Source organism: Rattus norvegicus, chromosome 13 (genome assembly GCF_021556685.1).
Source record: "Rattus norvegicus strain SHRSP/BbbUtx chromosome 13, alternate assembly SHRSP_T2T, whole genome shotgun sequence".
In the NCBI taxonomy this organism is placed as follows: domain Eukaryota; kingdom Metazoa; phylum Chordata; class Mammalia; order Rodentia; family Muridae; genus Rattus; species Rattus norvegicus.
In genome coordinates, this window is record NC_141546.1 from 97,914,314 (window position 1) to 97,928,172 (window position 13,859).

The 13,859-nt window shown below is 42.6% G+C and overlaps 2 long non-coding RNA genes across 3 annotated transcripts in view; one reads left to right on the top strand and one right to left on the bottom strand.

The window, feature by feature from the left end:
• LOC148001852 (uncharacterized) overlaps positions 1-13,859 on the top strand; it is a 19,615-nt gene continuing 5,756 nt past the window's right edge. Inside the window, exon 1 of one of the 2 annotated variants that reach the window (XR_015635744.1) lies at positions 1-107. This is a non-coding gene — a long non-coding RNA (uncharacterized LOC148001852). Of the gene's footprint in view, positions 108-10,656; positions 10,798-13,859 lie in introns of those variants that run through there. The other variant, XR_015635743.1, reaches the window with a different exon arrangement.
• LOC148001853 (uncharacterized) overlaps positions 12,895-13,859 on the bottom strand; it is a 15,240-nt gene continuing 14,275 nt past the window's right edge. The window contains exon 4 of the long non-coding RNA XR_015635742.1: positions 12,895-13,031. This is a non-coding gene — a long non-coding RNA (uncharacterized LOC148001853). The remainder of the gene's footprint in view (positions 13,032-13,859) is intronic.

Sequence of the window (13,859 nt, forward strand, 5' to 3'; positions counted from 1 at the left end):
ATTCCCAAGACTTTGTAGCATCGAGTCATCTAGCACCCTAGCCCCCTGAATTACACTCACCAGAAAGGAGAAAGCCTCCATTTCATTCCAGAGTTAAACAGCAGGAAGTAAGTACCACAGGTACAGGGCATGCAGAGGCCTGGCAGGCTCCAAAAAGAGGTGCTGACCAGAACTGACCAAACATGGCCAGAAACCTCATGCCAAATGCCATGGAGAGATTAAACAGAGGAGTGGCCTAAAGATGTCCACCAGCCAGTGTGGCATTCATTCATGTGTTTTCCATTGAGCCCAGTAGGAGGGTGGAAAGAAGGGGAAGAAGTAGTTTCAGTCACAAACTCACAAGCTCTGGTTCTTCTGTGAGTTGGGAGCACAAAGGAAAGAACTTGAGGAAATTCTGCCACTAAACTTATTAGTACCTTGAGGACTTTAAAGGATTGAGGAGGGCACGACTTACATTTCAAACCTTAGTTTTGAAATCCTCCTGAGAGGATGGTAGGACGCATGAGTGTTAGAATAATATACTTCCCTGCAGTAGTTAAATGGCTTCCGGTCTTGTCAGTTGATATTCACATCTCTGGAAACTTAAGCCTTTGACAACAGCTTACCATGTTCTAACACAGACCATAACTCTCCCTTTACTGAAGAATTTTTTTTCTAAATATCTTTCTCATGTTGAATTATACCCTGAGGTATGTGTACATGTATGCACACAAGTGAAGATGCAAGATGTGTCTATGTGTAAGCTTGTTTCATATTTGGTATGTTGGACAACATGTGTGCTAGGTGTGTATAAATGAACAGGAAGGATATGGTTGACCTTGTTCAAGTTGAGGTACACATATCTGTGGCCAAAGTCTTTTATGCCAGGTTGGAAGAACAAATAAGGGTAATCTAATAAAAATTTTAAACAGATACGATATTATCTCTATTTAACTAAAGACATCCTAAGCGTGGGATGGGTGGTAAGTTGGCTTTCTGGGTGACTAGAGAGATAAGCCCTGATACATAGCAATTGCCAATGGCCATGGTTTAAATACCTTCAATGTGGCTAACCTCAAATTGCCAGCATGCTATCACTAGGTATGAAGTTCAGTGTTGGCTCATACAAGTCAGTAGGAACCTGACTCAACATGGAGGCAGGGGTCTCATGACACCAATGATTCTCACTTTTGGAGGCTTTGGGGAATATTTTCCTTTATGTACTCCTTTGTGAGATGCTAGAATATATACTGAAAAATCCCTTTCTCATTTATGGCCACCTGGCAAGCTCTGGTGTAATGTGCATGAAGAGACTGTGTCTTTTAAGGAATAAAACATGAGACACACATAAGCTCTGTTAAAGCAGAATAAACTAGGACAGACTTCAACCACGGGGTGAATATTGGACAGAGAATGTGCAGAAGAGGCTTCTGAAAAGAGTTGTTAGCCGGTTTTGCCAGGAGAACAGCCAGAAGAGGTAGCCAAGGATATTAAAGACATAATTTTTCCTATGTCATAATTCTGCTGTGGGTCTGGGCTGCTCATAGATCATAGGTCTTGCCAGGTAGGGTTCATGGTTCATTGTCCACTCCAGTGGAGGAGAGCAGAATGTTGTTGCTTAGAACAGCAGTCAACTCTGAAAGGCATATGCATTGGTTCTGAAGAGAACGCTGGTCTTATTCCTGTCCCACGAGTGCTTCACCTGCTCTCTCAGGTTCATGGAGAACACACCCATGACAAAGCATATTGTGAGGAATCAAGAGAAGGTGTGGGGCCACAGCTTCTGTGTGCTTGAGTGTACGGTTACTGTGGGTTAATTAGAGCTCCCCATGAGGACACTGGAAATCTCTCTTAAGCATCAGTTCTAAGTTTGGGGAAGTGACTCAGTGGGGGAAGGGTTTGTTGTGCAAGCATGAGGGTCTGAGTTCCTATTCCCAGCACCCATGTAGAAGCTAAAACTTGACAGAGTGGCATGTGTGTGCAAACGCAGGCGGGAGGAGAGAGGCAGGTTCTGGGGCTCAGGTTCACTGAGAGGCCACACCTCAAGAAAATAAGATGGAGAGAAATAGAAGAAGTCATGCAAGTTGACTTCTGTCCCCTATACAAAACTATGAACAAATACACACACAGACACACACACACACACACACACACACACACACACACACACACACACACACACACACAGATGCTTAGGCACACCCAGGCATGCACACACATGAGTTCTAATGAAAGGTTTGAAACAAATTTTGTCTTAGAAATAAAAATCTTTTTCTAAGAAAACCATGTTTAATTCATCTGTAGGGTTTAGAGGTTCTTTCTCTCCCCGCCCTCCCATGCATGTGTGTGTGTGTGTGCGCGCGTGTGTGTGTAGTGTGCATGTATACTACTTCAGTTGCTGCTGACTATAAGAGAAATCAATATCTGGCCACTGGCAGTTGTGGCCTGTTACAGCTTGGTGACAGCTGATTTATTGATAGTTGGCAATGAGAAGAAAGGCTGGTATATATGCTATCAAGTTTTAGAGCCTATTTTATCTATGCCAATACCAGTGACCCAACATTCCATTTATCATTCTTGCCCATGGAAGAAACAGTTGATAAAGGACAATAACTTTTAGCCTGTGTAATCCACGTACTTTTCTGTGTGCCAGTTGTGGGATAGAGAGAACTAGAAAGTTCTCACGGTGGTTGAGGGTACGGGACATGCTTGGCAATGCATTTCCGTTGGAAGAGGACTTGCCTACCACACACAAAGCCACAGCTTCCATCCCTAGGCAGCGCACAAACTAGGTGCAGGCACACACTTTCAATGCTATCACTTGGGGGACAGAGGCAGGAAGATCAGAAGTTCAGGGTTATTCTTCAGATACACAGTGAGTTTGAGAGACGTAGCCCAGCTGAGAGAGAGGAGACTGCTTCCAAAGGAAAGAAATTCCTTTAGTTCTGTGGCCTGGGCTCCCAAAGCTGCAGCAGTGACTGGCTTCAGCTTTTCCTTCAGTGTGTTGCATCTGCTTCTTCATGTTTGCCTGCCTTCCACACCACTTCTGGGCTGTGTTACCTCGCTAAGAGACGAATCGGCTGCTTTCTTTCTTGGTAATGAGACTAGTCTTGGTATCTAGAACCCCAAAGCAGGGCATTGTTCATACTTGGCTGAGCGTTGCTCCTACCTTACTCCATCTAATCCCCAGGGATCCCTGTGATACTAGAAATTAAGGCTCGAGGTGGCCCTGGATGTCCCCAGATTAAGTAAGGCTGACCCTTTGTCTCCAAACAAAGAGCACTGCTACAAAGACCCACGGTCATGCTTTGTGCTTCATTGTGCTCAGAGCATCTCCTTGTTCTGATGTAATGTGTGCACAATAGTCAGAGATCACCCTACTGAGCCTCACTTTCCTGGAAGGCCTCCTGGCAGACCCACCCTAAGCACTTTGACCTTCTACTTCTACAAACCCTGAGAACTCAGCTACAACCTGGGCCACCAGTTTCTTTCTGCATCTAGTACCGTCTTCTTCTTCTTTTTTTTTTTTTTTTTGAAATTTTTTTCTTTTTTTTTTAATTTATTTAATACGTAATAATAATTCTTTGGTTTCCGGGCAAACATCCCCCTCCCCCCTCCCCTTCCTTATGGGTGTTCCCCTCCCAACCATCCCCCCATTGCCACCCTCCCCCCAACAGTCTAGTTCACTGGGGGTTCAGTCTTAGCAGGACCCAGGGCTTCCCCTTCCACTGGTGCTCTTACTAGGATATTCATTGCTACCTATGAGGTCAGAGTCCAGGGTCAGTCCAAGTATAGTCTTTAGGTAGTGGCTTAGTCCCTGGAAGCTCTGGTTGCTTGGCATTGTTGTACATATGGGGTCTCGAGCCCCTTCAAGCTCGTCCAGTTCTTTCTCTGATTCCTTCAATGGGGGTCCTATTCTCAGTTTAGTGGTTTGCTGCTGGCATTCGCCTCTGTATTTGCTGTATTCTGGCTGTGTCTCTCAGGAGAGATCTACATCCGGCTCCTGTCGGTCTGCACTTCTTTGCTTCATCAATCTTGTCTAATTGGGTGGCTGTATATGTAAGGGCCACATGTGGGGCAGGCTCTGAATGGGAGTTCCTTCAGTCTCTGTTTTAATCTTTGCCTCTCTCTTCCCTGCCAAGGGTATTCTTGTTCCCCTTTTAGAGAAGGAGTGAAGCATTCACATTTTGATCATCCGTCTTGAGTTTCATTTGCTCTAGGCATCTAGGGTAATTCAAGCATTTGGGCTAATAGCCACTTATCAGTGAGTGCATACCATGTATGTCTTTCTGTGTTTGGGTTAGCTCACTCAGGATGATATTTTCCAGTTCCAACCATTTGCCTACGAATTTCATAAAGCCGTTGTTTTTGACAGCTGAGTAATATTCCATTGTGTAGATGTACCATATTTTCTGTATCCATTCCTCTGTTGAAGGGCATCTGGGTTCTTTCCAGCTTCTGGCTATTATAAATAAGGCTGCGATGAACATAGTGGAGCACGTGTCTTTTTTATATGTTAGGGCATCTTTTGGGTATATGCCCAAGAGAGGTATAGCTGGATCCTCAGGCAGTTCAATGTCCAATTTTCTGAGGATCCTCCAGACTGATTTCCAGAATGGTTGTACCAGTCTGCAATCCCACCAACAATGGAGGAGTGTTCCTCTTTCTCCGCATCCTCGCCAGCATCTGCTGTCAGCTGAGTTTTTGATCTTAGCCATTCTCACTGGTGTGAGGTGAAATCTCAGGGTTGTTCTGATTTGCATTTCCCTTATGACTAAAGATGTTGAACATTTCTTTAGGTGTTTCTCAGCCATTCGGCATTCCTCAGCTGTGAATTCTTTGTTTAGCTCTGAACCCCATTTTTTAATAGGGTTATTTGTCTCCCTGCGGTCTAACTTCTTGAGTTCTTTGTATATTTTGGATATAAGGCCTCTATCTGTTGTAGGATTGGTAAAGATCTTTTCCCAATCTGTTGGTTGCCGATTTGTCCTAACCACAGTGTCCTTTGCCTTACAGAAGCTTTGCAGTTTTATGAGATCCCATTTGTCGATTCTTGATCTTAGAGCATAAGCCATTGGTGTTTTGTTCAGGAAATTTTTTCTAGTGCCCATGTGTTTGAGATGCTTCCCTAGTTTTTCTTCTATTAGTTTGAGTGTATCAGGTTTGATGTGGAGGTCCTTGATACACTTGGACTTAAGCTTTGTACAGGGTGATAAGCATGGATCAATCTGCATTCTTCTACATGTTGACCTCCAGTTGAACCAGCACCATTTGCTAAAAATGCTATCTTTTTTCCATTGGATGGTTTTGGCTCCTTTGTCAAAAATCAAGTGCCCATAGGTGTGTGGGTTCATTTCTGGGTCTTCAATTCTATTCCATTGGTCTATCTGTCTGTCTCTGTACCAATACCATGCAGTTTTTAATCACTATTGCTCTGTAATACTGCTTGAGTTCAGGGATAGTGATTCCCCCTGAAGTCCTTTTATTGTTGAGGATAGTTTTAGCTATCCTGGGTTTTTTGTTATTCCAGATGAATTTGCAAATTGTTCTGTCTAACTCTTTGAAGAATTGGATTGGTATTTTGATGGGGATTGCATTGAATCTGTAGATCGCTTATGGTAAAATGGCCATTTTTACTATATTAATCCTGCCAATCCATGAGCATGGGAGATCTTTCCATCTTCTGAGGTCTTCTTAAGTTTCTTTCTTCAGTGTCTTGAAGTTCTTATTGTACAGATCTTTTACTTGCTTGGTTAAAGTCACACCAAGGTACTTTATATTGTTTGGGTCTATTATGAAGGGTGTTGTTTCCCTAATTTCTTTCTCGGCCTGTTTCTCTTTTGTGTAGAGGAAGGCTACTGATTTATTTGAGTTAATTTTATACCCAGCCACTTTGCTGAAGTTGTTTATCAGCTTTACTAGTTCTCTGGTGGAACTTTTGGGATCACTTAAATAAACTATCATATCATCTGCAAATAGTGATATTTTGACTTCTTCTTTTCCGATCTGTATCCCCTTGACCTCCTTTTGTTGTCTGATTGCTCTGGCTAGAACTTCAAGAACTATATTGAATAAGTAGGGAGAGAGTGGGCAGCCTTGTCTAGTCCCTGATTTTAGTGGGATTGCTTCAAGTTTCTCTCCATTTAGTTTAATGTTAGCAACTGGTTTGCTGTATATGGCTTTTACTATGTTTAGGTATGGGCCTTGAATTCCTATTCTTTCCAGGACTTTTATCATGAAGGGCTGTTGAATTTTGTCAAATGCTTTCTCAGCATCTAATGAAATGATCATGTGGTTCTGTTCTTTCAGTTTGTTTATATAATGGATCACGTTGATGGTTTTCTGTATATTAAACCATCCCTGCATGCCTGGGATGAAGCCTACTTGATCATGGTGGATGATTGTATTGATGTGCTCTTGGATTCGGTTTGCCAGAATTTTATTGAGTATTTTTGCATCGATATTCATAAGGGAAATTGGTCTGAAGTTCTCTTTCTTTGTTGGGTCTTTGTGTGGTTTAGGTATAAGAGTAATTGTGGCTTCATAGAAGGAATTCGGGAGTGATCCATCTGTTTCAATTTTGTGGAATAGTTTGGATAATATTGGTATGAGGTCTTCTATGAAGGTTTGATAGAATTCTGCACTAAACCCGTCTGGACCTGGGCTCTTTTTGGTTGGGAGACCTTTAATGACTGCTTCTATTTCCTTAGGAGTTATGGGGTTGTTTAACTGGTTTATCTGTTCCTGATTTAACTTCGATACCTGGTATCTGTCTAGGAAATTGTCCATTTCCTGAAGATTTTCAAATTTTGTTGAATATAGGTTTTTATAGTAAGATCTGATGATTTTTTGAAATTCCTCTGAATCTGTAGTTATGTCTCCCTTTTCATTTCTGATTTTGTTAATTTGGACACACTCTCTGTGTCCTCTCGTTAGTCTGGCTAAGGGTTTATCTATCTTGTTGATTTTCTCAAAGAACCAACTTTTGGTTCTGTTGATTCTTTCTATGGTCCTTTTTGTTTCTACTTGGTTGATTTCAGCTCTGAGTTTGATTATTTCCTGCCTTCCTCCTGGGTGTATTTGCTTCTTTTTGCTCTAGAGCTTTTAGGTGTCCTGTCAAGTTGCTGACATATGCTCTTTCCTGTTTCTTTCTGCAGGCACTCAGCGCTATGAGTTTTCCTCTTAGCACAGCTTTCATTGTGTCCCATAAGTTTGGGTATGTTGTACCTTCATTTTCATTAAATTCTAAAAAGTTTTTAATTTCTTTCTTTATTTCTTCCTTGACTAGGTTATCATTGAGTAGAGCATTGTTCAATTTCCACGTATATGTGGGCATTCTTCCCTTATTGTTATTGAAGACCAGTTTTAGGCCGTGGTGGTCTGATAGCACGCATGGGATTATTTCTATCTTTCTGTACCTGTTGAGGCCCGTTTTTTGACCAACTATATGGTCAATTTTGGAGAAAGTACCATGAGGAGCTGAGAAGAAGGTATATCCTTTTGCTTTAGGATAGAATGTTCTATAAATATCTGTTAAGTCCATTTGGCTCATGACTTCTCTTAGTCTGTCTACGTCTCTGTGTAATTTCTGTTTCCATGATCTGTCCATTGATGAGAGTGGGGTGTTGAAATCTCCCACTATTATTGTGTGAGGTGCAATGTGTGTTTTGAGCTTTAGTAAGGTTTCTTTTACGTATGTAGGTGCCCTTGTATTTGGGGCATAGATATTTAGGATTGAGAGTTCATCTTGGTTGATTTTTCCTTTGATGAATATGAAGTGTCCTTCCTTATCTTTTTTGATGACTTTTAATTGAAAATTGATTTTATTTGATATTAAAATGGCTACTCCAGCTTGCTTCTTCTGACCATTTGCTTGGAAAGTTGTTTTCCAGCCTTTCACCCTGAGGTAGTGTCTGTCTTTGTCTCTGAGGTGTGTTTCCTGTAGGCAGCAGAATGCAGGGTCCTCGTTGCGTATCCAGTTTGTTAATCTATGTCTTTTTATTGGGGAGTTGAGGCCATTGATGTTGAGAGATATTAAGGAATAGTGATTATTGCTTCCTGTTATATTCATATTTGGATGTGAGGTTATGTTTGTGTGCTTTTCTTCTCTTTGTTTTGTTGCCAAGACGATTAGTTTCTTGCTTCTTCTAGGGTATAGCTTGCCTCCTTATGTTGGGCTTTACCCTTTATTATCCTTTGTAGTGCTGGATTTGTAGAAAGATATTGTGTAAATTTGGTTTTGTCATGGAATATCTTGGTTTCTCCACCTATGTTAATTGAGAGTTTTGCAGGATACAGTAACCTGGGCTGGCACTTGTGTTCTCTTAGCGTCTGTATGACATCTGTCCAGGATCTTCTGGCCTTCATAGTTTCTGGCGAAAAGTCTGGTGTGATTCTGATAGGTCTGCCTTTATATGTTACTTGACCTTTTTCCCTTACTGCTTTTAATATTCTTTCTTTATTTTGTGCGTTTGGTGTTTTGACTATTATGTGACGGGAGGTGTTTCTTTTCTGGTCCAATCTATTTGGAGTTCTGTAGGCTTCTTGTATGCCTATGGGTATCTCTTTTTTTAGGTTAGGGAAGTTTTCTTCTATGATTTTGTTGAAGATATTTACTGGTCCTTTGAGCTGGGAGTCTTCACTCTCCTCTATACCTATTATCCTTAGGTTTGATCTTCTCATTGAGTCCTGGATTTCCTGTATGTTTTGGACCAGTAGCTTTTTCCGCTTTACATTATCTTTGACAGTTGAGTCAATGATTTCTATGGAATCTTCTGCTCCTGAGATTCTCTCTTCCATCTCTTGTATTCTGTTGGTGAAGCTTGTATCTACAGCTCCTTGTCTCTTCTTTTGGTTTTCTATATCCAGGGTTGTTTCCATGTGTTCTTTCTTGATTGCTTCTATTTCCATTTTTAATTCCTTCAACTGTTTGATTGTGTTTTCCTGGAATTCTTTCAGGGATTTTTGCGATTCCTCTCTGTAGGCTTTTACTTGTTTATTAATGTTTTCCTGTGCTTCCCTAAGTGTGTTCATGTCTTTCTTGAAGTCCTCCAGCATCATGATCAAATATGATTTTGAAACTAGATCTTGCTTTTCTGGTGTGTTTGGATATTCCATGTTTGTTTTGGTGGGAGAATTGGGCTCCGATGATGCCATGTAGTCTTGGTTTCTGTTGCTTGGGTTCCTGCGCTTGCCTCCTGCCATCAGATTATCTCTAGTGTTACTTTGTTCTGCTATTTCTGACAGTAGCTAGACTGTCCTATAAGCCTGTGTGTCAGGAGTGCTGTAGACCTGTTTTCCTGTTTTCTTTCAGTCAGTTATGGGGACAGAGTGTTCTGCTTTTGGGCTTGTAGTTTTTCCTCTCTACAGGTCTTTAGCTGTTCCTGTGGGCCTGTGTCTTGAGTTCACCAGGCAGGTCACTTGCAGGGGAAAAGTTGGTCCTACCTGAGGTTCCGAGGCTCAAGTGTGCTCGTGGGGTACTGCCTAAGTCCTCTCCGCGGCGGCAGCAACCGAGGAGATCTGCGCCGCTCTTTCCGGGAGCCTCCGTGCACCAGGGTTCCAGATGGCGTTTGGTGTTTTCCTCTGGCGTCTGGATGTGTGCAGAGTGCAGTCTCTTCCGGTTTCCCAGGCGTGTCTGCCTCTCTGTAGGTTTAGCTCTCCCTCCCACGGGATTTGGGTGCAGAGAACTGTTTATCCGGTCTGTTTCCTTCAGGTTCCGGTGGTCTCTCAGGCACAGGGGTCCTGCCGCTCCTGGGCCCTCCCCTACGGGAACCCAGAGGCCTTATACAGTTTCCTCTTGGGCCAGGGATGTGGGCAGGGGTGGGCAGTGTTGGTGGTCTCCTCCGCTCTGCAGCCTCAGGAGTGCCCACCTGACCAGGCGGTGAGGTCTCTCTCCCACGGGGTTTGGGAGCAGAGAGCTGCTCTACCGTCTTCTTTATTACACATTGAGTATGTGATCAGTTATATGCCCTATTTATTTTCACGGACACCTACATGGTTTTCGTTCCTGCGGTAATAGGTGTTAATATCAAGAGGATATGCCCAGCAGAAAAATCAGGCAAGTGGTGATGCCTTAAGATGTTGTCCTTTCCTTTACCTTTGAGATAAAAACTGGACTCAGTCTTCAAGGCTTATCTCAAATTACACAACTCTTTTCATATCGTCTATCTAGCTATTTTCTATCATCCATCCATATATGTATATATGATCTATCTATCTATCTATCTATCTATCTATCTATCTATCTATCTATCATCTATAACATCTTTCTATCATCAGGCAATCATCTATTGGCAGTAGCCAAGTCTCTTCTGGGAATGGTCTCACAGTGCAATGCAGACACTTATGGCAAGGCCTGAGGAGTTGGGTTCCCACAAGGCAAGGACCTATGGGGATAATTGTGCAGAATCTCCTGGCCTTTCCTGAGGGAATTCTGGGATCACTTTTGTCTTGCATTTGAATGTTTTGGCTTTGTCATTAGAAGATTTTACTTTTACTTTGTCCATGACAGACATTTCCCCAGAATCAGAAGAAGAAAGCTCGGACGGACTGTCATTCATTCTTGTTTGTCTCCGAGGATCATGGGAGCGGAACAAAGCACTGCTCCTCTGTTTGTTAGCCATGGTGATGTGGTTATGTCAACACGAGGGCCTGGTCTGGGTACATCAGCTAATGACCAGATGTTCTCTGCTGATGGGAACTTAGTTCTGACATCCTTTTGTCTACTGACCTGTTCCAAACAACAGCTGAATGATTATCAAAAGGTTAGGAAGGTCTTGCTGGATCGCTGGTTCCAAGACTTAATAGGAACACTCAGAGGTAAGCAAGGAGGAGGAGCTGACTCTGGTTACTAATTTGCTAGGAAGCCTGCGCGTTAGAGGAATTAGATCTCTTGACTAGGATATGAAGAGATACTAGGTACCAGTGATTAAATCAGAGTTTCCCGGGTATGTAGCCCATCACCTCTCTGTACGGCAACCACAGTTGTTACCAGGTGTCCCTCGGTTATGGACCGATGTGCTGGGTTATATATTAACTGCTTGCTGAAGCTGTGCTTCCTCTCTCGATAAAGTTCACGGTTAGCAGGAAACTGAGGGGCCTGGGGAGGCGAGGAAGGGAAAAGGTACAGTGTGCACAGTATTGTTAAACAGAGGGTGTTCTTAAGAGATTGTGTGTGAGAAAATGAGAACATTGATGCAAAACCTCTTCAGCTGCGAAAAAAATAGACTTACAAATAAAAGTGTCCTGAGCTATCTTAGTGCCAGTGCGTGAGCTGCACCTCTTGGTCCAAGGCTGCTTTTGCCTACTCTACACATCCTCCTTCGGGTTCTGTACCCGACGGAGGCTAGACTCCAGCAATCTATCGTTTATCTGTCTAAATTTTGACCAATCATCTATCTCTATTGTTATTTATATGCCATTTATTCATCTGTCATTTATCTGTGATTGTCTGATTTCCACTATCCTGCTTCTTCTTCCTCTTCTCCTCCTCCTCTTCCTCCTCATCTTCCTCCTTCTTCTTCCTCTTCTGCAGTTCTCCCTCTTCTGCTCTCCCTCCTCATCTGTTACTATGTAAACAGCTTTCTTACTTTTCTTTGTAAAACGTTACGTCCACAGGTGCTTTTCGAACCTCTGTGTATGCTCACCACATATGCACAGTGTCTGTGGTGCCTGAAGAGGTTGTTGAATCCCCTGGCCCTGGATTGTTGTGAGCTACCATGTAGGTGCTGGAAACTTAACCTGTGTCTTTCACAGGAGCAGCAAGTACTCTTAACCGCTGAGCCATCTCTCCAGCCTCAGTTTTCTGTGGATTTTTTTTTTTGGTTACCTGTTTCAATTATTTTTAATTTTGCATCTTGTTCCTTAATGACCTTTTAATCCTTTGTCAGTGATAACAAAGAATTTTACAAATAGGCGATACTGCTCCCAAATCTGCTGAAGTTCAATGAAATTAATTAGTGTGGAGGCACTGCAGGGCAACAGAAATCCTTTAAACAGTGCGATTACTATTGTGTTTATTTTCTGTTAATTAAAAAGACAAGCACCAAGGAAACCTTCCCTTAAAAAAAAAAGCTACTTTGCGTGCTGTAAACAATTTAACTTAACATGTAGTTCGCTTGTTAGCATCTGTGTTCCTTTGCTAATGTCTTCAGTGTTGAGCCCTGACTGCTCTTTGAACTTGGCTCACTGATTTGGGTTCCTGGTTTTTCTTCTTACACTAATAAGATTCACAATGAATAATTTACATGTACAATTTGAGCTTCTTTGGTGTGGAAGGGAAGCGTAAAAACATCTGAGATGCAATTTGAGGACAGTGTTTCTATTCAAGAGTTTCTCTCGTACTTAAGAATTATCTCAGGGGGGCTGGAGAGATGGCTCGGAGGTTAAGAGTGTTTGCTGCCCTTGTTGGGGGCTGCAGTTTGGTTCCCAGGACTGAGGTCTTGGTGGCTTATACTTCAGCTCCAGGGGAGCTGATGCCCTCTTCTGGCCTCTACTCATGTCTACAGACATGTACACACACACACACACACACACACACACACACAGAGAGAGAGAGAGAGAGAGAGACAGACAGACAGACAGACAGAGAAATACACACATGAAGAGAAAAGTAATTCTTAAAATCTGTATCTCTTCAGTGTTACACTGCCCACTATAGCATGATGTTATGTTTTATATATGAAATTAGGAAGCTTCCATAGCAGTGGGCTTCCACATGACTTTCCAAAAGGTCTTTTAGTTCTGCTGTCCCTCCCTGGATTCCTTCCTCCCCTCCCCCTCTCTCCTTCCCTCCCTTTCTCCCCTCTCTGAATTTAACCCTTTCTGTTCCACTAGCCTCCTTTAAGCCTCCATACACTACATTCTCCCACCCCTCCCTTGGAATCTCCCATCCCAGTCTCTTACTAATTTCCCTACCTCTGTGGGAAATTTCAAATGCAGCACTTATCTGAAGAGTCAAAGTTAGAATTCACCAACGAGAGGAAGGATGTGGATTGTCTTTCTGTGTCTCTGTTATCTTCCTCAGGATGATTGCTTCCGACTCCATCGTTTACCTGTGAATTTAATAATTTCGCTCTTCTTAACAGCTGAATGAAAACCCGTTATGTATATGCACCTCAATTTCATTATCCAGGCATTAGCTGATAGACATCTAGGCCCTTCCCGTTTCCTGGCTATTGTGACTAGAGCAGCAGCGAACACGGATGTAGAGCAGGATGTAGAGTCCTGGGGTGTACGTCCAAGAGTGATATGGATGGGGGCGGTCATCCATTTCTAGCTTCTTGAGGAACTTCCACACTGGTTTCTATAGCAACCTCACCTGTCCCACACTCCCACCACAAGGAGTGAGTGTCCCCCTTTTCTCTAAATCAGCAAACAGTGAGTGTGTCCCTTACCTCTAAGGCAGCAAGGAGTGAATGTCCCCTTACCTCTAAAGCACTCCAGCCTTCCTTGTTTTTTTTTTTTTTTTTTTTTTGAGCTTAGCCATTGTGATTAGGGTAATATGAAATGTCAAAGCAATTTTAATTTGGGTTTCGCTGATGGCTAAGGATGTCAAACTTAAAAAGAAAAAGGAAACGACATTTCCTGGTCATTTGTGTTTCACCTTTGGAGAATTCTGCTTAGTTCCATACATCCTTTGTAAATGGAGCAGTTTTGTTTCCTCAATGTTAGCTGTTTTGGTTCATGGTGTGTTCTGGATCCTATCCTCTGTCAGATGTATGGCTGGCAAAGGTGCTCCTCCCATTCTGTGTGCTGCCCCTTTATGCTAATTACTGCAGGCTGATGATACTAGGGTTTTATTCAGAAAGCCACTGTACCAATGACTTCAAGCTATTCCCTGTTTTATCTTCTATGAGATTCAGATGCCAGGTCATTTTATT